We start from the raw sequence: 24,508 nt of genomic DNA on the forward strand, positions 1-24,508 counted from the left end.
CTTTGTTTTCAGAGGGAAAGTTTTTACTGTTGATTTGCTTTGTAAAAGACTCCGTCTTTGGGTCACCTGGGTGGCTCGGTTGGTTAAGCCTCTGGCTCTTGATTTTGGCTCAGGTCATAATCTCACGGTTGTTGGGATCCAGTGCTGCTTTGGTCTCTGTGCTGACAGGGCAGAGCTTGTTTGGGACTCTCTCTCTTCCTCTCTCTCTCTGCCCCTTCCCCATTTGTGTGTGTGCTGCCCCTCTCTAAATAAATACATAAATAAACATTTTTTTTAAGACTATATCTTTATTAAGAGTTTCCTATTCTTAAATCACTCCTGTACTCTTAGGTAATTGTATTACTTTTCTGTTTCTGGCTAGCAAGTTGCACAAATTTACTCGGCTGACACATCAGACATTTTTATCTGCTTCCATTGGAGAAGAATCGGGGCACAGTTCACCTGGGTCCTCTGCTCAAGGCATCCAAAGGCTGCAGTCAAGGCGCCTGGATGGGTGCATTCTCACTAGGGGCTGAACTGGGAATAGCTTAGTTTTTAAGCTTCTGTGGCTCATTGACAAAATCCATTTCCTTGTGAACAAGGAACTTACGGCAGCCTGCTTCTTCAGTGCCGGTTGGAGAGAAAGTCTCTCACCTCAGGGTCCCAGTCCCTTTTTTTAAGAACTTTAACTTGTTTTTTTTTTTTTTTTTTTTTTTTTTAATTTTTTTTTTTTCAACGTTTTTTATTTATTTTTGGGACAGAGAGAGACAGAGCATGAACGGGGGAGGGGCAGAGAGAGAGGGAGACACAGAATCGGAAACAGGCTCCAGGCTCCGAGCCATCAGCCCAGAGCCCGACGCGGGGCTCGAACTCACGGACCGCGAGATCGTGACCTGGCTGAAGTCGGACGCTTAACCGACTGCGCCACCCAGGCGCCCCAAACTTTAACTTGTTTTAAATCAGGTCTATCCAAGATAATCTTTGATTAACTCAAAACCAACAGATTTGGGACTCTAATTACATCTGCAACATCCTTTTACTTTTTCTGTATTTTGCTGGTTATAAGCAAGTTACTGGTTGTGCTTATATTTAAGGGGAGGGGACTATACAAGCATGCGGTTTATTGTAAGTCACCTTAGGGCACAAAATATGCCCTTATAAAAATTATTTTCTAGGATATGTCTAGAAATGCACTGTTTTTATCTTCCTAATATTATTTAATTCTTCTTTCTCTTTGTTTTTCATCAGTCTCTCTACTGGTTAGTATATTTATTTAAATTTTTTTTAAATGTTTATTCATTTGTTTAAGAGAGAGAGAGAGAGACAGACAGATCATGAACAGGAAAGGGACAGAGAGAGATGGAGACACAAAATCTGAAGTGGGCTCTAGCCTCTGAGCTGTTAGCCCGGAGCCTATAATGGGGCTCAAACTTGCAAACCGCAAGATCATGACCTGACCTGAAGTCGGAAGCTTAACTGACTGAGCCACTCAGGTGCCCCTTAAGAGTTTCCAAGTCATAGATTTTTGCCTTAGTTGATATGGAAATTTTTGCAAGTAAACTGGAACATAATGATGAAAGTGCATACTTCTACTCCTGTGCAAATTTCAGTTTCTTTTGGAACTTATAAACAGATATGAAAGTTCAGATAATTTTTCGATAGAATTACGGCAGTTTTAGGTTCACAGCAAAATCAAGCAGTAAGTGCAAAAAGTTTCTGTATATGCCCTGACTCTACCTATGCACAAACTCCCCCCATCAACATCTTAACTATAGTAGTAAAGTTGTTACAACTGATGAGCCTGAATTAACACATTATCACTGAAAGTCCGTAGTTTGCATTAAGTTTCACTCTTGGTGCTGTATATTCTATGGACTTTGGCAAGTGTATAATGACATTTATCTTCTATTATAGTATCCTAAAGAATAGTTTCACTGTCCCAGAAATTCATTGTGTTCCCTGCCCTGACCTCTCTGACAACCACTGATCTTTTTACTGTACCCATAGTTTGTCTTTTCCAGAATGTCCTATAGTTGAAATTATACAGTAGGTAGCATGTTCAGATTGGCTTCCTTCACTTAGTAATATGATTTTAAGTTTCCTCTGTCTTTTCCTGGCTTGGTAGTTCATTTCTTTTGAGCACTGGATGGTATCTGTTGTTTGGATATACAGGGTTATTTATCTTTGTGTATTTATCTACTAAAGGACATATTGTTGCTTTCCAGTTTCAGCAACTCTGTAAACGTGTGCTTGCAGGTTTTTGTGTGGACATGAGTTTTCAACTCCTTTGGATAAATATCAAGGAGTGTGATTGCTGAATTATATGGTAAGATTATGTTTGGTTTTGTAAGACACCACAAACTGTTTTCCATTGAGGCTGTACCATTTTGCCTTCCCACTGGTAATGAAAAAGAGTTCCTGTTGTTCCACATCCTCACCAGCATTTGGTGTTGTGAGTGTGACAGATTTTGGTTATTCTAATAGAGATATGGCAGTATCTCACTGTTTCATTAATTTGCATTTATCTGACGACAAATGGTGTAGAACATCTTTTCTTATGCTGATTTGCCTGCCTTCTATAAATCTTCTTTTATGGAGTGGCTCTTCAGGTTTTTTAGCAGTTTTTAAATCAGGCTGTTCATTTTCCTACTGTTGAGGGTTTTTTTTCCCCTACTGTTGAGTTTTAAGATTTTCTTAAATATTTTGCCTAATAGTCCTTTATCGAATGTGTCTTTTGCCTAGTGTATGGCTTGTCTTCACTTTCTCTTGACAGTGTCTTTCACAGAGCCGGAGTTTTATTTACTTTAAGGAAGTCTAGCTTATCGATTATTTCTGTCATGGATCATGCCTTTGGTATCATATGAAGAAAGTCATCATCAGGCTCAAGGTCATTTAATTTTGTATGTTATCTTGAGGAGTTTTCGAGTTTTGTGTTTTACATTTACAACTCTGATCTATTTCTGATTTAATATTTGTACAAGGTGCAAGGTCTGTGTCTAGAATCATTTTTTTTTTTTTTTTTGCTTCTGGATGTCCAGTTGTTATAGCACCAATTTTTGAAGTGTCTGTCTTTTCTCCATTGTATGACTCTTGCTGCTTTGCAAGGAGTGGGTGACTCTGTATATGCATGAGGGTCTGTTTCTGGGTTCTCTGTTCTGTTGCAGTGATGTATTTTTATGTATTCTTTTACCAGTACTATACTTTCTTAGTTACTGAGCTTTATAGTAAATGATTCCAGAAGTCAGTTAGTATCATTCCTCAAAATTTAATTTTTCTCCTCCAATGTTGAGTTGGCCCTTCTGAGTCTTTTGCTATTTAAATAATTTTTCCCACAACTGTTTTGAGATAAAATTGAAATATAACATTGTATAAATTTAAGGTTAATTGATTTGATAATTGATTTGATACACTTTTATATTGCAATATTTTACCACCTTCATGGCAACACTAATACCTCCATCAGGTCAAATAATCATCTTTTTTTTTTTGTGTGGTGAGAATATTTAAGATCTGATCTCTTAGCAACTTTCAAGTATATAGTATGGTATCGTTACCTATAATCACAATGCCGTACGCTAGATCCCCAGAATTTATTCATCTTCAATAAAAAAATTTTGTTTGATGTTAATTTATTTTTGAGAGAGAGAAACAGAGTGCAAGCTGGGGAGAGGCAGAGAGAGGGAGACACAGAATCAGAAGCAGACTTCAGACTCTGAGCTGTCAGCACAGAGCCCAACGTCAGGCTCAAACTCATGAGGCATGAGATCATGACCTGAGCCGAAGTCACAAGCTTAACCAACTGAGCCATCTAGGCGCTACCCAGAATTTATTCATCTTCTAACTGGAAGTTTGTTTTCAGACCAGCACTCCCAATTTCCCTCACCTCCCCCAACAACCCTACTCTCTTTTTCTAGGAGTATGTTTTCTTTTTTTAGATTCCACACATAAGTGATATCTTACAGTATTTGTCTTTTTCTGGCTGACTTATTTCACTTACACGATGTCCTCAAGGTCCATCCATGTTGTCACAAATGGCAGGATTTTATTATTTTCTCATCACTGACTAATAGTCCATTGTATTCAGTGGTTTCCTCCCATCATCTGTGGGGGATGTGCTCCAGAACCTCCAGTGGATGCCTGAAACCACAGATAGTATCCAACTCTATATATACTATACCATTTCTATACATAAGTACCTATGCTAAAGTTTTATTTAGAAGTTAGTCACAGTAAGAGGTTAACAACAGTAACTACAGTATAATAAAACAATTATACTAATGTGCTATAGTAATAGTTATGTGGATGTGGTCTTTCTGTCTCTCTCTCTCTGCCAAGTATCTTATTGTGCCATATTCACCCTTCCCTTTGTGGTGATGTGAGATGATAAAGGCCTATGTGATTAGATGAAGTGATGTGGTTGATGTTAGGCTACTATTGACCTTCTGATGATATACTAGGAGGAAAACCATCTGCTTTTGACCTGCAGTTGGCTGCAGGGAACTGAAACTTCAGAAAGTGAAACAGAAAGTGGGTAGTGAGAACTACTATGGATAAACATCTTTATTCATTCATCCACTGACAGTCACTTAGGTTGGCTATTAATGAGTAGTCCATCTTGGCCATTATGAATAATGCTGTAATAAACATAGGCATACAGATATCTCTTCAATATCCAGTTTTCATTTCTTTTGGATGTACACCCAGAGGTATGATTGCTAGACCATACGGCAGTTTTATTTTTAACTCTCTGAAGAACCTCCATACTACTTTCCATGATGGCCGTACCTATTTATATTCCCACCAGTAGTGCACAGGGGTTCCCTTTTCTCCACATCCTTGCAAACATTTGTTATCTATTGTCTTTTTAATTAAAACCATTCCAAGAGATGTGAGTTGATACCTCTTTGTGATTTTAATTTGCATTCCCCTCAGGATTAATGATGTTCAGCATATTTTCATGTTGGCCATTTGGATGTCTTTCGAAAAATGTGTATTCAGTTTCTGTAACAATTTTTAATTGTATTATTTAAGGGTATTGTTGTTGTTGTTAGTGATTTGTATGACTTCTTTATATAGTTTAGATAGTAACCTTTTATCAGATGTCAAATTTGCAAATATTGTCTCCTATTCCATGGGTTGCCTTTTCCTTTTGTTCTTTTTTAAAAACTTTATTTATTTATTCATTTATTTATTTACTTATTTTTATTTTTTAATTTTTGAAAGAGAGTGTGTGTGCACATGTGCAAGCAGGGGAGGGGCAAAGGGAGAGGGAGGGAGAGGATCTTAAGCCCAATGCAGGGCTGGATCTCATGACCTCTCTTGACCATGAGCTCATGACCCTGAGCTGAAATCAGGAGTCACAGGCTTAACTGACTGAGCCACCCAGATGACACATGCCCTTTCATTTATTGATTGCTTCTTTTGCATTTGTCAGAAATAAGCCCATCAACCCAATCAAAGGAGGGATGCAGAGACTCAGAGCACAGTCAAGCGAGGCTTTAATCAATGTTCTTGCAAGAGCAGGTGTCTGATAGACAGGCACACTTGGGGCAGTTACAGCAGGCAATTTATTTCCCAGCATGCAAGTCTCTCCCTGGTTCCTCATTGGCTGAGTACTACAGAGATTACAGCCCTACCTGAACGTCACCTGTCCCCACGTAAGACAAAAAGTAGTGTGATTGGAACAAATATACATTCCCTGAGGTAACGCAGAGACTTTTAGTCCCTTCTCCCTTTGTTCTTTGGTGCATGCTCATTGCAAAGCCGACAAAAATAAGGCCTGCAAAACAGAGAGGGGAAGAACAGGTAAGTGAAGTGTCAAAGTGTTTGGGACTCCATTGTGGGGGAGGGGGGCACATTAGTACATATTTACAATAGGTTGTAAACCAACTGTTAACTAGACAGCACAGCTTTTATTTGGTATTTCTGAAAATGAATCATCTCCCTTACTTCTTACAGCTGTGCAGAACTTGTTTAGTTTGATGTAGACCCATCCATTTACTTTTGTCTTTGTTGCTTGTGTTTTTGGTGTTATGTCCAAAAAATCTTTGCCAAGACCTATGTCAAGGAGCTTTATTATCCCTATATTCTAGGAATTGTACAGTTTCATGCCTTACCACGTCCATTTTAAACTAATATTTATAAATTTTCATAGTATTTAAAATATGGTGCCAATTTTTTAAGATGTTTATTTAGTTTTGAGAGAGACAGAATGGGAGGGGAGCAGAGAGAGAGAGGGAGAAAGAGAATCCCAAGCAGGCTCCATGCTGTCAGCACAGAGCCTGATGCAGGACTCTAAGTCACAAACTGTGAGACTATGGCCTGAGACAAAGTCAAAAGTTGGACACTTAACCAACTGAACCACTCAGATGCCCCTAAAATAATGCCAATTTCTTAAAAAAAAAAAAAAAAAAGGTTTAGAGTAATTTAGATCATTGTTACTGGACATCTATATCTACCATTATTAACTCAAAAACCTCCACAAATAAACTTTTGAACTTCTTGTATGGAGAGTGTACTCTCTAAATACACAGACTTTTATTTGATTTATAAAAATATCTGGTTGGAGTCTTAGTTTAAGAACATTTTAATGAAATGGGAATAGATCATAATGTCTTTTTTAAAGCACATAATGTAAAATATTTTTTGATCTGTGACTTAGCTATACCATGTAAGGTGTGTAATATGAAAGAAGGTAGTCTGGAGGCTCTAAAAAACATTTAAGAGTCATTGTATTGTATTCCTTTCTTTTTTGTAATATGCATCATTAGAAGTTTTTGGTTTTCAGAGTGCTTGAAATAACAAAATGGCTTAAGAGTTTATGTTACTATATTTTACAACTGAATGACAAAAGTCAAGACAATTACACATATAATTGGCAAAACAGGCCAATTACGTGTAATTGGGTTGATCTGAAGTCTTAAAAGTAAAGACTAAGTTGTATCATATTGTGATGGCTTTTTTTCTTAAAACTTGTTCATTCATATGGCATGGATATCATAAAATATAGAATAAGGCCACATTTTATTTCTTTCTTTAAGCCTTCACATTAATAGTGGAAATATTCATAGGATTCAATTTATCTTTGCTTTTTAAGTTATAAATATATACTCCAAGTAAATGTGCAGTCAAAAGATACCTCTGTAAGTTATAGTTTTTCCATTTTAAAAGTCCCTTTCTTATTTATATGTATTTTTAAAAGTTGTTTTACTCGATGACTTCACGGAAGTAATTTTCCAAGAAATGAATTATGGTAAATTAAAATGCTGGATCTCTTTCTTTTACTGTCACCCATAACTCAATATGTAGTAAAAGATATCTTACTGAACTGTCTAGTATACCTGATGTCATCCATGCAATACTTAGGTCAATATGATTTCAAAGTATTATCTTAAAAAAATAAGTACAAGCAAAGGAAAAGAAATATACAATAAAAAACTACTGAGAGTTTCTGCTAACTGTAAGTTAACGTGTAAAATTACAACTATTTGTCAGTGTTTGAACCAAGTGTTGTGGTTAAGTTCAGTTGTTGCATTCTCTTACCATAACTCTTCAACAAACAATAGTTTTTACTACTTTCAGAAATGCTGATATATAGCTTATCTATGATTGTTAAAATTCACTTGTGTAGGTAATAATGGCTAATATATGTTTGCTTTCATAACATGCCAGGTATAGTTCTAAATTGTATATAGTATGTAATCATATAAAATAAATCCTATTTTGGGGTGCCTGGCTGGGTCAGTTGGTTAAGCGTCTGACTCTTGGTTTCAGCTGAGGTCATGAAATCATGATTGTGAGATTGAGCTCCGCATCTGGCTCTGCCCTGGGCATAGAGTCTGCTTGAGATTCTCTCTCTCTTTTCCTCTGCCCCTCCCCTGCTTGTGTGCACGTGCTCTCTCTCTCTCTCTGTCTCTCTCTTTCAAGATAAATGAATAAAATAAGCCCTATTTTTATTACAATGAGAAACATGAGAATAGAAGGGATTAAATAGCTCTTATGCTTGGTAGATCCAGGCTTTGGTATCACGATATTCTGCCTCTGGCGTAAAGGGGAAATCTTTTGTTTGCTTAGTTTAGTAACAGTGAACCCACTCCCCCATTTGAGAGCCAGCTGTCCTCTCTGTTATGCATACACTAAACCATTTAGAGAAACTTTATTTACCATAAATTACTATGGTCTCTCAGTGAAGTTCTCGAATTCCTTTTTTTAAAAAAAATTTTAATGTTTATTTTTGAGAGAAAGAGATAGAATGTGAGCAGGGAGGGGCAGAGAGAGGGAGACACAGAATCTGAAGCGGGCTCCAGGCTCTGAGCTGTCAGCACAGAGCCCAAACTGGGGCTTGAACTCATGAACCCTGAGATTATGACCTGAGCTGAAATCAGACGCTTAACCGACTGAGCCACCCAGGTGCCCCAGAGTTCTCTAATTCTAATCGCAGCACCTAGATGAAAATTTACAGTATTATTTTATGGAATTCCATGACCTTCTGCTAGATTTCTCTTTATTTTGTCTGAGGCCATGTGAACCTGATGTTTTTGTTTAGATTTGATCCATATTACTCCATGACACTACTTCACCATGTGGTAATATGAACAAGATAAATTTCTCATGAACAGGGAAAAAAAAATTGTTGCCACTCCTTGAGATGTGACTCCCAGTTTGACCTGGCACAGGATTGCTTCCAAGTTTAAAATCTCAGGCCAGGGATGCAGTCCTCCTGAAATGCTCACATATTGGTGCTCCCTGTCCTGAAGTCTGTGACCTCCACTGCCCAGATACTGTAAAGCAGCCATTCCCCTTACCTTGTACTGCCTCTCCCTGTTTTCCTGCTCTACTTTTCCCTCCACAGCACTTATCAAAATCTGTCATAGTACATAGTTCAATTTGTTTCTGTTCTGATGTTCTTTGGATTAGGCTGCTTCCTCTGAGATACAGACAGCGGAACAGAATTAGTCGTGCAAGAGATCTACAAGAGACAAAGCCTGTGAGGAAAAACAGAAAGAAGCTGAGGGAGTCTGAAAAGTTGTCAGAGCTTGATGCCACTTGACTCCGAATAAATGACAGAGGGAAGGAAAGGAAGGAGGGGTGAAACATCTCAGGCTGCTGTGGGGACCTAAAAGAGTTTGAAAAGTCTGTGGTAGAGTCCTTAACCAAAATGTTCCATTAGAGCAGCACCGCATCTCCTGGGAATGGGCCCACCTGAGTATCCTAGCCTCACTCAGTTATTGGCAGGGACATTCTCACAAGAAGCATGGCCTCAAGTATCATAAAAACAGTGACACATTTCAGAGCGCACCAGATGTAGCTGACAGTCACTTAACACTCTTTACTAGTGGAATTCTGAATGAGATATGAAAGGCACATTTCAGGGTGCCTCTCATATTCAGGCAACGGACTTTTGTATACTGTTCTGTCCCCATCACCTAAAACAGTGCCTGGGTTATAATAGCAGTCAATGAATGTGTAGAGTAAATGAATTTTCCCTGAAAACAAAAAGATATTTATGTCTTTTGAAATGTCTTCTTTTTTTTTTCAAATTTTTTAATTTATTTATTTTTTTTTTTTTATTTTTGGGACAGAGAGAGACAGAGCATGAATGGGGGAGGGTCAGAGAGAGAGGGAGACACAGAATCGGAAACAGGCTCCAGGCTCTGAGCCATCAGCCCAGAGCCTGACGCGGGGCTCGAACTCACGGACTGCGAGATCGTGACCTGGCTGAAGTCGGACGCTTAACCGACTGCGCCACCCAGGCACCCCTTTTGAAATGTCTTCTTGCACATTAGTGTTCTGCCCAAATCTACTGGCAATTCAGATCTAGAGACTAATTACCCAGGAGGATGCCTGAAGCCTCATCCAAACTTTACAAAAGGGAATGTAAAAATTTTTAAAGGCACTATTTGCCAAAGAACCAGGGGAGTGTCCTTATAGTAAGCACACAGATTATCCTTATCACTGGTTACTGAAAAGTATTTTTGTGGAACTTCAATGGCAAATGAAACATGGGATTTCAGTGGTAAGAATCAATATTGTTTATTTTCGGGATGGGGTGTGGAGAGTCTGAAGTTCAGAATCCTTGCGATGCCTACGGTCTCCTTCCTTAAACGTAGCCATAGTCTCAAACAATTATATTGCTAAAGTGAAATGTTTGTTTGCTCTATTATTGAAGAATATTCAGTTCTGCTAAAGATGATGAAAAAATAGAATGGTTAAAATGTCTAAAATGTATTAGGCATAGAGAGTGAGTAATCAAGTAGCTTATAAGACAAAGGAAGAATTCATAATTGTGTTATGAATAGAAAGTAATGCAAAGTAAAAGATAGAATAAAGGGTCTGTATAAAAGCATGAAGAAGAGTGCAGTAGATAGGAGGGGATTAAAGGAACACGTAAATATGAAATATTAATAAGAACAAATTCTGTCATCTTTAATTTGGTGGTCAGCCATTCCTCCATTACATACCCACTGGTGACAGTCAATGTGGCTCCATTTGGGACTCAATGTGTGCTCTACCCAAGATACCATCAGTAAGCACAGCTGCTCAACCAGACATAGAAAAACTGTAGCTGTCGGTGGGGCGTACTTGTCCGCCATCTCTACAACAGAACAAGTGCACTTGGCTCCAGCTGTCTTCTTCCTGCTGAGTCTTCTTGCTCAAACCTCAACTTTGATTCTTTTAACCTTGTTGTTATCAGGAAATAAGTTTGTAACAGATACCATAAACACCTAGCTAAACTTTATATCTTGGATGAAGTATCCCATTTACTTGGAGGTAAAAGGAAAAAGTATCTCAAGTAGTTTGTAGAATAGAGGTTCTTGGCCTGAGAAGCATTGATGATGGTAGAGATTGTGTTACAGATGTGTAGAAGTATTGATTTCCTCAGCAGACAAGTGAACTGGGTTGGGACCAAGTGACTAGAACTCTTTGTTCGAGCATCTCAGCCTATGAACAATTTAGAAAACAAGTTTCTGTAAAATATTATTATTTTCTATGTGAACTGTGATATGAAGATGTTGAGAATCACTGGATTGTGATAATCTCTTGGATGATATCCATGGAAACAAGAGCCTAATATAGAACAAAAGGGCCCATAATATCCAAGTGTAATAAAGTATTAGGCTGTGAGGGACCCTTGTAGTTACCATCTTACTCTGCAATACCCCCAAAATGACAGTTAGCATTATTTCACTTATCTCTGATAGTAACTTTTAAAAATAGATACTATTATATTGCTTACGTTACAGACAGGTAGACAGAAGTTATTCAGAGACTGCTGAATACCCTTTTTCCCCTTCATTCTTAGAAGCAACCAAACCACAATTTTTAAAATTTAGTAATGAAGTCTGATTGACACATAATGTTATATTAGCTTCAGGTGCACAATGTACTGCTTTAGCAATTCTGTACTTTACTCAGTGCTCACCATGGTAGGGTAGTTACCACCTGTCACCGAACAACATCACTATAATATTATTGGCTGTATGCCCTATGCTGTACTTTTCATCATTGTGACTTATTTATTTTATAACTGGGAGTCTGTACCTTTTAATCCTCATTATCTATTTTGTCTGTCCTTCACCTATCTCCCGTCTGGCAACCGCCACTTTGTTCTCTATATTTAAGAGTATGTTTGGGTTTTGGGTTTTTGTTGTTGTTGTTGTTGTTCTTTGATTGGTTGGTTTTTACATTCTACATGTAGGTGAAATCATATAGTATTTGTCTTTCTCTGACTGATTTCACTTAGCATAGTGCCCTCTCGGTCCATTGATGGTGTTACAAATGGTTTTTATGGCTAAGATTCCATTGTGTGTATATGTGTGTGTGTGCATGTGTGTGTGTGTTTATGTATGTGTAGATGTGTATTTATGTATGTATGTATGTGTAGATACATCCACACATGTTCTCTATCACATGTTCTTTCTCCATTCATCATCTGTCACGGACCACTTGGATTACGTCTATGTCTTAGCTATTGTAAATAATGCTGCAGCAAATATAGAAGTGCATATATCTTTTTGAATTGGCATTTGCGTTTTCTTTGGGATAAACCAACATTTTTATAGAGGTAAAATGCACCCAAATAGAGGACTGGATTTTCCTGAGACTCAGTTATGAAGACAGGAAATTTAATTTTCCAAAAATGAGTTAAACATCATCTCCCACAATATATGGTTTTCTAGAAATGTGCCACTACCTCACTTAGAGTGAAGTCTAATTCTGTTCCTCTTTAATATGGGAAGGAAGGTTTTGGTATGCATACAGGAAAAGGTTGCATTCAAATGATGCTGTAATATGCAAATCTAGATTTGAAAAGAGCATGCAGCTTCTTTCTGTTTTATGTTAAATGTGTACTCTTTGGATCCAGCCCATTTTCTAAGGAAGCTCAAGGACCGCATGGACGTGACACAAGTAGATGTCCTATATAAAGTCTCAGTCATCAGTGATTATTAGCTTCCAGACATATCAGTGAGATGCTTTCAGATTATACCAGCCTACAGTTACCAGATTACTTGTAGTTTTTGAGTCCGCCTAGCTTAGGCAGCAAACATTGTGGAGCTAAGACAAACCATTCTTCCTATGCTCTTTCTATATTCCTAACTCATGAAAGCTGTCAATATAATACAGTAGTTGTTCTTGTATTCCCCTTAGTTTGAAGGTGGTTAGTCAGTGATAGTAAATGGAATAGTAGATGACTATGGCCAAGTGATTATGTTTGAGCCAATAAAATGTAAGTGAAAGGTGGAGATCATAGAAAGGTTCCTAAATGAAACAAACTGCTTGGCTAGATAGTACCATCTGTCTTTCCCCTTTTCCACCTTTCTGCTTCCTAAAATAGAGGTGTAATTGCTGGAGCTTCAGCAACTATCATGTAGCCTTGAAGATGGAAGCTTGAGGATGGCTGTAGAGATAGAGAGATAGAAGGTACCTGGTTTCCTGATGACTTAATGAAGTCATCCTAGCAATTCAAGACCTCTGGACTTTGTAATTAAACTATATGCAAGAAAAAGAGCTATTTATACTTTATCATGGAACTTTAGAACTTTATCATAATGGTTTTTCTTGTATGTGTTACCCTTCCTAGACCTGGTTCATGTATCTTAAAGAGACTAAGTCACTTAACCCGAGTTAGTAAGTGAAAGAGAAAAGATTTTTACCCCAGTTGTCTAATTTCAGGACCTAACACTTTAATCATTGCAGCATACTACCCTAGGGGCAAAAGTGAATTTTTCAAAAATGGCAAAGAACATAAAATTTTTATAAAGATCAAAAATTGTAAATATAGGGGCGCCTGGGTGGCGCAGTCGGTTAAGCGTCCGACTTCAGCCAGGTCACGATCTCGCGGTCCGTGAGTTCGAGCCCCGCGTCAGGCTCTGGGCTGACGGCTCGGAGCCTGGAGCCTGTTTCCGATTCTGTGTCTCCCTCTCTCTGTGCCCCTCCCCCGTTCATGCTCTGTCTCTCTCTGTCCCAAAAATAAATTTAAAAAAAAGTTGAAAAAAAAATTGTAAATATATCAGAAACATAGAATTCTAAAAATATATATGATATGGAAAACTATCTTGAGGAGAAACTCAGCACTATGTTGGATTCCCTGCTATGGTCATTATTAGTCACAAAAGGAAATCTTCAATATACTTCAGAACTTAGACTAGACCAAGCCTTTTGTTATTCTATTCCATGAGTGCTCAGTAAACTTAAGTTTTATATGTTAATGCAATACCGTTTATGGGAGCTACCTTAAAACTTATTTAAAAGGAATGATGTATATTTTGGTCATGTTTGTTGTTTTGTTTTTTTCCTCATCTAAGTTCATTAAATATAGTGCAGGCATACAAATAAAAAATCCTGGTTTCAAGATCTAGTTCTAAAATGAGAATCTTCCTTATGGCCCTGGGTTACAAATAATTAAGGAAATATCCAATTCTGTGTAAGTGAAAAGTTCATTCTTTCTGATTTGCTGTGCACTTGCACATTTGTAGCTCGTTAGTTTCATATGCAGCAGGGATATTGAAAACACATTTCAAGTGCTCCTACTGATTTAAGAAATTTATTGTACCTTAAGGGCTGTCAGAGGAAATTTGCAAATTACTAGCCCAAATTATTTCAACAAGAAAACATCATGATATGTTCAGGTAATGGAAAGGGGAAAAAGATTAACATAAGTGTCATAAAAAAGCTATTGTGCTGCATAAATCACAGGTAGTCAAGATGTTTTGTAAGAAGGATGCTGTGCTAAAATGCGAGAAAGAGTATCTCTTACACACCCTTTCTTATCCAACAGAGAATAGCCTTTTGATTTCACTGATAAATTGTACATGTCCCTTTTCTGTCCCATGAACAGCACTTTAAGTCATTTCTTTCTTCTTTGAAATACTCTTTGGTGAATGAAAAAACATTGTCTTTCACCTAAGTATGTATGGATATATTTCTGTATATGTGAAAAATTTAATTAAAATGTTTGAAGATTCAATAAACCCAAGAAAATCTACTAAAAGTAAGCATCCTGTGTAATCTCTAATAGCTGGGATTAAATTCTGTTCTAGTTTAAAGAAATGAGTTATATGATTAATACTTTCTTTATAAATCCCCATAGGAGCAATAGATGTAACTTATCATCAATATGGTCACATAAGATGTAGTCTTCAATACATACAATTGAGAAAACTATTATTGAAGTATCTTAAAAGTTGGCACGTATTAGTGGCAAGACCATTATTGAGTTAGGAAGATACCTGCTAGTCTATTTAAGTGTTGAAAGGGTTGGACCTTGGCAATGTATGAAAGGCGAGGATAGAGGCAGAGCATTTCCGTGAGAGCTGAAGTACTTTGCTTTCAAAAATAGGAAACTTTCTCTTCATTTCTATTTAGTTTTTTTATTTTTATTTATTTATTTCTTTTAGAAATTTCCTTAGGGGAGATGGCACTTGTGATGGTGAAAGTGGAGATGTTGGGATGGTGTTAGTGACTTGGAAGGAGGTGGTATGTTTTGTAGACAGGAGTTATGTAGTAGGAGGATGGAAAGAGTAGAATGGAAAGAACTGTGGGCTGTCAAAACATTTTATTTTAATTTATTTTTTCTGTCGTGTTGGAATTCAAATTCCCATAACCCGTGATATTAATAATGTTTCCACAGAACAAAACCTTGACTATGTATGATATGTTCCAGAGTGGAGTCACCTTTCACATATTCAAAACATATTTAGTTTTGAAGAATCCGAGCAAAGTGACTGAGTCCATATACAAACAGAAGCAAGGAACAAGATGGGGTGCTTGGGTGGCTCAGTCAGTTAAGCATCCCACTCTTGATTTCGGCTCGGGTCATGATCCCAGAGTTGTGGGATCGAGCCCTGCATTGGGCTCTGTGCTGAGCAAGGAGCCTGCTTGGGATTCTCTCTCTGTCTCTCTCTGCCCCTCTCCCCAGCTAGTGCAGTCATGTGCTCTCTCTCTCTCTCTGTCTCTCAAAGTAAATAAATAAACAAAGCAAGGAACAAGATACCAATCAAATTGAGCAGAACAAAGAGTGGGGATGATTTAAACAGGTATGAAGTTATCAGAGTTGCCAAGTCTCTCAATGATTAGCAGGGATGTGGTACTTACATGAAAAATTAGTTCTTGACTCCTGTGCATTTCAAAGGAAGTATTGTTATTCAGGATAGAAAAACATCCCCTAGTGAAGATATTCTCACAGTCTGTGTGCACACACACACGTGTGTGTGTGTGTGTGTGTGTGTGTGTGTGTGTGTGTAAGTAGAGAATCTTGAACTTTGGCATAGGTTTGATTAGTCCAAAAGATACATTTGAAAAAAAAAATAATAGGGGCGCCTGGGTGGTGCAGTCGGTTGAGCATCCGACTTCAGCCAGGTCACGATCTCGCGGTCCGTGAGTTCGAGCCCCGCGTCAGGCTCTGGGCTGATGGCTCGGAGCCTGGAGCCTGTTTCCGATTCTGTGTCTCCCTCTCTCTCTGCCCCTCCCCCGTTCATGCTCTGTCTCTCTCTGTCCCAAAAATAAATAAAAAACGTTGAAAAAAAAATTTAAAAAAAAAAAATAAAAAATAAAAAAAAAATAATAGACATCAGGGGCACCTGGGTGGCTTAGTCACTTAAGTGTCTGACTCTTGATTTCGTCTCAGGTCTTGATCTTGCTGTCATGGGATCCAGCCTTATGTTGGGTCTACACTGAGAGTGGGGAGCCTGCTTGGGATTCTCTATACCCTCTCTCTCTCTGCCCCTCCCTGCTCACATGTGTGTGCGTGCACTCTCTCTCAAAATAAATGGATATTTTTAAGGAATAATAGACTTTACTAATCCAACCATATTTAAAGTTTTCATGTTTCTTAATAATTTCCAAGCATTTTTTTCTTTAATTAGAAAATAAGAGGACAAATATCATATGATTTCACTCATGTGGAATTTAAGAAACACAACAGATGAATAAAGGAGAGGGGAGGAAAAATAAGATGAAAACAGAGAGGGAGGGCAAACCAAAACAAACTTTTAAATACAGAGAATAAACTGAGGGTTTCTGGAGGGAAGGTCAGTAAGGGGGATGGGCTAAATGGGCAAGGGACACTAAGGAGGGACTCATTGGGATGAGCAGTGGGTGTTATATGTAAGTGATGAATCACTAAATTCTCCTAAAACCATTATTACACTATATTTTAACTAACTGGATTTAAATTAAAAAAGAAAAGAATTTTAAAAGGTCTACATTGTTTTCCCTAATTGAGGGAGATGATGAGAAGATACAACATATTTCAATTTCTAATATGTTTAAGTAATTTTTTGGTAGTGTCTAGAAGCATGTATGTAGCAGTTTAGAGTAAATTATTTGGTGAGACCTTGGTGAAACAGGCTGAATAATTTCAAAATTATCTTGGTCAAAATCTATTCATAGGCAAGTCTTTCTAAAGCCTGTGATTTGTTGACAAGAATTTTAATAGCAGATGTGATATATTGTTGGCGCTAGAGGACAGTAGCTCACAACGTGTGCTCAGTACAATCTTTAAAGAAAAAACACTGGTAAAATAGTATCTATTAAATTATTGTTCCTAATTTTTTTAATAATTAATAATAGTATTACAATGATTGAACTAAATATATTGAATACATTTTAAAGAGAACAAAAAACACATTAAAGCATACATTATTTAAATAAGAATTTTCTTTCTTTCTTTCTTTCTTTCTTTCTTTCTTTCTTTCTTTCTTTCTTTCTTTTTCTTTCTAATATGATTTATTGTCAAATTGGTTTCCATGCAACACCCAGTGCTCATCCCAACAAGTGCCTCCTCAATGCCCATCACCCACTTTCCCCTCTCCCCCCTCCCCTTAGTTTGTTCTCAGTCCTTAAGAGTCTCTTATGGTTTGCCTCCCTCCCTCTCTGTAACTTTTTTCCCCCTCCCCTCCCCCATGGTTTTCTGTTATGTTTCTCAAGATCCATATATGAGTGAAAACATGAGGTATCTGTCTTTCTTTGCCTGGCTTATTTCACTTAGCATAATACCCTCCAGTTCTATCCATGTTGCTGCAAATGGCCAGATTTCATTCTTTCTCATTGCCAAGTAGTATTCCATTGTATACATAAACCACATCTTCTTTATCCATTCATCAATTGATGGACATTTAGGCTCTTTCCATAATTTGGCTATTGTTGAAAGTGCTGCTATAGACATTGGGGTACATGTGCTCCTATGCATCGGCACTCGTATCCTTTGGGTAGATTCCTAGCAGTGCTATTGCTGGGTCATAGGGTAGTTCTATTTTTAATTTTTGGGGGAACCTCCACACTGTTTTCCAGAGTGGCTGCACCAGTTTGCATTCCCACCAGCATTGCAAGAGGGTTCCTGTTTCCCCACATCCTCCCCAGCATCTATAGTCTCTTGATTTGTTGATTTTAGCCACTCTGACTGGCGTGAGGTGATATCTCATTGTAGTTTTGATTTATATTTCCCTGATGAGTAACGTTGAGCATCTTTTCATGTGTCTGTCAGCCATCTGGATGTCTTCTTTGCAAAAGTGCCTATTCATGTCTTCTACCCATTTCTTCACTAGATTATTTGTTTTTCGGGTGTGGACTTTGGTGAGTTCTTTATAGATTTTAGATACTAGTCCTTTATGTGATATGTCATTTGAAAATATCTTTTCCCATTCCGTCGGTTGCCTTTTAGTTTTGTTGATTGTTTTCTTTGCAGTGTAGAAGCTTTATATCTTGATGAGGTCCCAATAGTTCATTTTTGGTTTTAATTCCCTTGCCTTTGGAGATGTGTCGAGTAAGAAATTGCTGCAGCTGAGGTCAGAGAGGTTTTTTTCCTGCTTTCTCCTGTAGGATTTTGATGGTTTCCTGTCTCACATTCAGGTCCTTTATCCATTTTGAGTTTATTTTTGTGAATGGTGTAAGAAAGTGGTCAGTTTCATTCTTCTGCATGTTGCTGTCCAGCTATCCCAGCACCATTTGTTAAAGAGACTGTCTTTTTTCCATTGGATACTCTTTCCTGCTTTGTCAAAGATTAGTTGGCCGTACATTTGTGGGTCCAATTCTGGGGTCTCTATTCCATTCCATTGGTCTATGTGTTTTTGTGCCAATACCATACTGTCTTGATTACAGCTTTGTAGTGGAGGCTAAAGTCTGGGATTGTGATGCCTCCCACTTTGTTTTCTTCTTCAATATTACTTTGGCTATTTGGGGTCTTTTGTGGTTCCATACAAATTTTAGGATTGTTTGTTCTAGTTTTGAGGAGAATGCTGGTGCAATTTTAATTGGTATTTCATTGAACGTATAGATTGCTTTGAGTAGTTTTGACTGTTGAACAATATTTATTTTTCCGATCCATGAGTATGGAATGTTTTTCCATTTCTTTGTATCTTCTTCAATTTCCTTCCTAAGCTTTCTATAGTTTTCAGCATACAGATCTTTTACATCTTTGGTTAAGTTTATTCCTAGGTATTTTATGGTTCTTGATGCAATTGTGAATGGGATCAGTTTCTTTATTTCTCTTCCTGTTGCTTCATTATTGGTGTATAAGAATGCAACCGATTTCTATACATTAATTTTGTATCTGCGACTTTGCTGAATTCGTGTGTCAGTTCTAGGAGACTTTTAGTGGAGTCTGTTGAGTTTTCCATGTAGAGTATCATGTCATCTGCGAAAAGTGAAAGTTTGACTTCATCTTTGCCAATTTTGATGCCTTTTACTTCATTTTGTTGTCTGATTGCTGTTGCTAGGACTTCCAACACTATGCTAAACAACAGTGGTGAGAGTGGACATCCCTGTCGTGTTCTTGATCTCAGGGGAAAAGCTCTTAGTTTTTCCCCATTGAGGATGAAATTAGCTGTGGGCTTTCATAAATGGCTTTAATGATGTTTAAATATGTTCCTTCTATCCCGACTTTCTTGTGGGTTTTCATCAAGAAAGGATGCTGTATTTTGTCAAATGATTTTTCTGCATCTATTGACAGGATCATATGGTTCTTTGATTTTATTAATGTGATGTATACATTGGTTTGTAAATATTGAACCAGCCCTGAATCCCAGGAATGAATCCCACTTGATCATGGTGAATAATACTTTTTATATGCTGTTGAATTCGATTCACTAGTATCTTGTTGAGAATTTTTATATCCAAATTCATCAGGGATATTGGCCTGTAGTTCTCTTTTTTTGTTGGGTCTCTGTCTGGTTTGGGAATCAAAGTAATGCTGGCTCCATAGAATGAGTCCAGAAGTTTTCCTTCCATTTCTATTTTTTGGAACAGCTTGAGAAGGATAGGTATTAACTCTGCTTTAAATGTCTGATAGAATTCCCCAGGGAAGACATCTGGTCCACGACTCTTATTTGTTGGGAGATTTTTGATGAGTGATTCAATTTCTTCAGTAGTTATTGTCTGTTCAAATTTTCTGTTTCTTCCCGTTTGAGTTTTGGAAGTATGTGGGTATTTAGGAATTTATCCATTTCTTCAGATTGTCCAGTTTGTTGACATATAATTTTTCATAGTATTCCCTGATAATTGCTTGTTAAATAAGAATTTTAAAGAAAAATATCCAAACAATATAATTGAGCAAATAATATTTTGTGCTTGCAGTAATTGTTTTGTTTCTAGAAACTAATGCTTAGTGTATTTGAGACAATTTTTGCAAGTTTAAACCGGAAACTTAGGATTGCTTCCTGTATCCAAAGTGTTATTTTGCATTGATAAGCTTCCATATACGAGACTGGGAAAAGTGTGATAGGAAGGAAAAGACTAGTAACATTGACCCACATCTTCTTAAATTTACCAAACTCATAAAAACAATGCTACTATGATAATTAATTAGAATAATCCATGGCAAGTTACTGTAAATACTCTTTTGGGTATTATCATAAATTAGTGCTCTAGGAAGTCATTTTTATGTGGAGTAATATAAAAAAGACCTGTTGAGTAGGGGAGATTTAGGTAGGGCCTAACTAAGTTAATGTGATTGTTAAAGGAGTTGTAGCAGGAATTCCAGATGAATGAAATATTATGATAAAGTAAGAAGATGAGAGTGTTGCATCATGGGAGAAATGAGATTTGGGTTTGAGCTGTGGTCTGATATGTGTACTCAATGTGTTACTTAAACTGCTTGAGTTTGCCTTTCTTATTTTTATGCAATCTAGTTGATTTCCGTAATACCTCAATATAAGAAAAGTTACATCTTTGAATTTTTCCAAATAAAATTATAATGAAGATTTAAGCCTCATCTACCAGTTTGGTAGAATGTCTACTATCAGGCATTTTTTTTTATTCCTTCACTTGGAAGAAGACAAACTTTAATTTTTTCTTCTGTTTTTATTGATATGCTATACTAGCTAAGTTACTTACACCCTTAAGTCTCAGTGATATTATCTAGAAAAATGGAGATAATACTAGCTGCCTCCTAGGATTTTTGTGACTTTTAATATAAAAAGTAGAAATGGATTGCTTATATAGTATCTATTATATGGTAAATGTTTGATATATCTTAATTAATTTTTTAGGGAGTTAGGTTTTTATTATATCATTTCAACAAGAAAGGAGTATTTCTTCTAATTTATTCTCAACTTGAAGTTTTGAAAAAAAATAACTTAAAATCCTTTTTAAGATAAAACTTTCTTTTCTCTTTGTTAAGAGATTGGTTTTATTGTAAAATAAAAGCATGATATTAGATCTTTCATTTTTCTTTCAAAGATCAGAAAAATAGTTTTGCATTAACATTGCCTCAGATATATTGCCTTGTTCATAGAGTATCCAAATGTGTTACAGCTTTGACATTTCACAAAGAGAAAATTGTATTGATAGTTTTGACTCTGTATATTTAATGCTCTTTTAAACAGATGGTCTTTAACTTGTGCTGGTTAAAGTTTTGTTATTGCAGGATTCTATTTTCTGGTGATATGCTCTCAAAAACCAATGACATTGGTGACATTGGTAAAACACCTACTGTCATGTATAGTAATGCACATTTCAGGAAGACTTTCACAGAGACATGAGACAAATCCCCCTGGCAGCGGAAACCATTAAGTTTTTCCCACTTTATTTTCTGCCGTCCATTCCTGGTCCCATCTAATCCAGTGCCGGTCCTTGACTCATGAATTTTAAGTGGTTTTATTTTAAAATGATGCATCACCAGTCATATACTCTCTCAAAAATTCATAAAGGGATAATTTATCTTATTGTAGGTAGTATCTCCTATGCTAAGATGCAGAATGACCATTGGTAGTCATTTGAGTTACATTCAAGAAGAAATAGAAGCTGGTTGAGGAGATGGGTAGAAAGTTGGAGCAGATATTCAGAGAGAAGCAGCAAATTACATACCTTGTGGCTTCAGAAAATGGAAAGGTAGTGATAGAGATTGATGGAGAATCAGAAGGTATAGGTAGGTGTGTATGCTCAAAATAATGGCAGTAAAATCTTTAACACTCTTGACATTGAGAAATAGGATCATTGCCCCCTCCTAATGAACATGGGTAGACTTTTAACTGCTATGACTGTAATAGGGTATGGCAGAAGTGATGTTGTGTGTCTTTTGAGGCTATATAACAAATCCAGTGAAAGTTCCTCCTTGGCCACTGGAATATTTAGACTGGGAGCCCTGAGCCTCAAGATAGTTTGAGTATCCTAAGACCACCATGCTGTGAGGAACCAGAACAAATCAGTTAATCAACTATAGGTATCCTGGGAGGCAGTCTTTGTCTTCAGGTCATTCCAGCTCAGGGGCCAGACTTATGAGTGAAGGAGCTTTTACTTAATATCAACCTCCAGCCACTCTGGTACCGCTGGTCTTCCAAGTCCTCCAAGATGATGTCCCAGACATTGCGGAGCAAAGATGATCAGCCTCTTCTAGACCCTATCCAAATTCCTTGCCCACAGAATCCAAAAACATCAGGAAAAAAAGCAGCTTTTTAAACCACTACATTTTGGAGTATTTTGCTTCTGAGGATAATATTAGTTAGTTGCTTTGGGGTGTTCAGTTCACAGTTTCATTAGTAGGCTTGTTTTTCTATTTTAGAATCATGGACTCTCTACGAGCTTATAAATTTCTTTCTAAAATTGAATTTCTACATGAGGAACTTCCTTTAACATGTCTTATATTGCAAGTCTGCTGGTGATTTTTCTTTACACTTTTTTTTCTTTTTGTTTGTAAAAGATTTTATTTTGCCTCCATTCTTAAAAAAAATAGTTCATCTGATATAGAATTTTAGTGTTTGTGGTTATTTGTTTTCCATGACTTTAAGAGTCACTTCATTATCTTCTGGCATGCAAAGTGTTTGACAAGATATCGGCTTTACATTTTTTCTTAATTTCTCCAGTATGTGAAGTGTCATTTTTCTGTGGCTGCTGTTAATACTTTTTATCACTTTTCTCAGAAACCAGATTATCATGTTTCTTGTAGTTTGTTCTATTCATATTTCTTTTGCTGGGGGATCGCTGAGATTTTGGATATGTAGTAAGATTTAAGATTTTTCTCCTTATCACTGTTTTTCAAGAATATGTTTATGTTATACTTGGGTGTTTTTTCATTTGTCTTAATTTCACATTTGCCAAGGTGTTTGTTAAGTTTTTTAAGGTGTGAGGTTTGATATTTTCCCTCAAAATTTGAAAAAAATTAGCTATTTTTCAAACATTTTTTCTCCACTTCTTTTTTTGCTTCTCACTTACATATTAGACTACTGACACTGTCCATCTGTTTGTTAGTGTAAGGATTTACGTTAACCTGGCAAGGATCTAGGTTGTATTTAATGTTTGCTCTATTTAAAGAGTCATCCAGATACTCCTAATTTTTTTTTACATAACGTACACACATGCTAAGTGTTAGCCAATAAATTGTCATGAACTAAACACACTTGAGTTACCAGACATACAACTATACTTTGTCCTGCTCTTGTCATGGTAAGATGTGTGGGCAGAGAATCTTATGATTAAATTTCAGTCTTTTGACCAGCGTGTGTCTCTGGGGTATGACCTTCACAAGTCTTTCTGCAGTGCTGTATCATTTTTCAAACTTTAGTTGATGTAGGAGGGTAAAAGGAAGCTATAGTTCGTGGAATGCTCTTCAGTGGGCTGAGACTCTGGGAAAGTCTTTTCCACTGAAAAATATCTTTGTTAATACAGAAATTTCGGAAAGAATTTTAAAATTATTATTCATCCCCTCCCTCTATCAGAGCCAAGAGGCGAATCTTTCTGAGATCTTCATCTTAAGAACTTGGTAGGGTTCCTTGGAGATAAAGTTCATCAAATGTGGGGGCCTAGGTGATGGTTATTTTTATGTGTCACCTTGACCAGCTGCAGGGCACTCAAACATTAGTTATTGATGTTTATGATGGTGTTTCTGAAAGAGATTAGCGTTTGAATCAGTGGTCTCTGTGAAGTATATTGCCTTCTGCAATCAAAGATACAATTTGTTTATTTCTTACAAGAGTTCAGATACCAACACACTCATACCTATTTCATCTCCATGGAGGGCTGGGAGAAAGGTGCAGAGCCAGCTTGAAGCACCAGCATTGAGGCCCCCAGTAGGAAGGGACTGGACTTTCAAGACCCCACCCCTATGTAAGGGACAAAAACCCATGGTCAGCGCCTGCCAGCCTGCCACAAAAATATCCACATGGCATCACGCAGAAGTGGACCAGGGATACTGAAGTCACCTTTATGAAAGAATGTGTGGTAGCCTTCTGGGTATTGAACACCAGATGTAGCCCTGGCCAGGTCTGAGGAAAGGGGACAGGGGTGGCTTCTGATGTTGTGCTCATTGCAGAGCCTACCTGCCCCCAGGACTAAAACCAGAAGTCCCTGGAACGTAGGTCTGAGGTAGGCTGGGTCAACTGAGGAACCCTGGGTTCTCTGAGTCTAGCAGATGCCAGCAGAGGCTGCCCCCAGCTGTATTTGCATTTGATATTTGCCTAGAGTAGGTCCCTGCTGTATAAGCTCTGCACTGTCAGCTGCAGACTGAACAGAGAGCCCTGTGCCAGGGGCTGAGAGGGACAAGACCAGAGGTCTTTGGTACAGTCTCCACATTCGCCAGGCCTCCAGCTGGTGGCGTGCA

The sequence above is a fragment of the Neofelis nebulosa genome, chromosome 5 (assembly GCF_028018385.1).
Source record: "Neofelis nebulosa isolate mNeoNeb1 chromosome 5, mNeoNeb1.pri, whole genome shotgun sequence".
NCBI classification, from domain to species: Eukaryota; Metazoa; Chordata; class Mammalia; order Carnivora; family Felidae; genus Neofelis; species Neofelis nebulosa.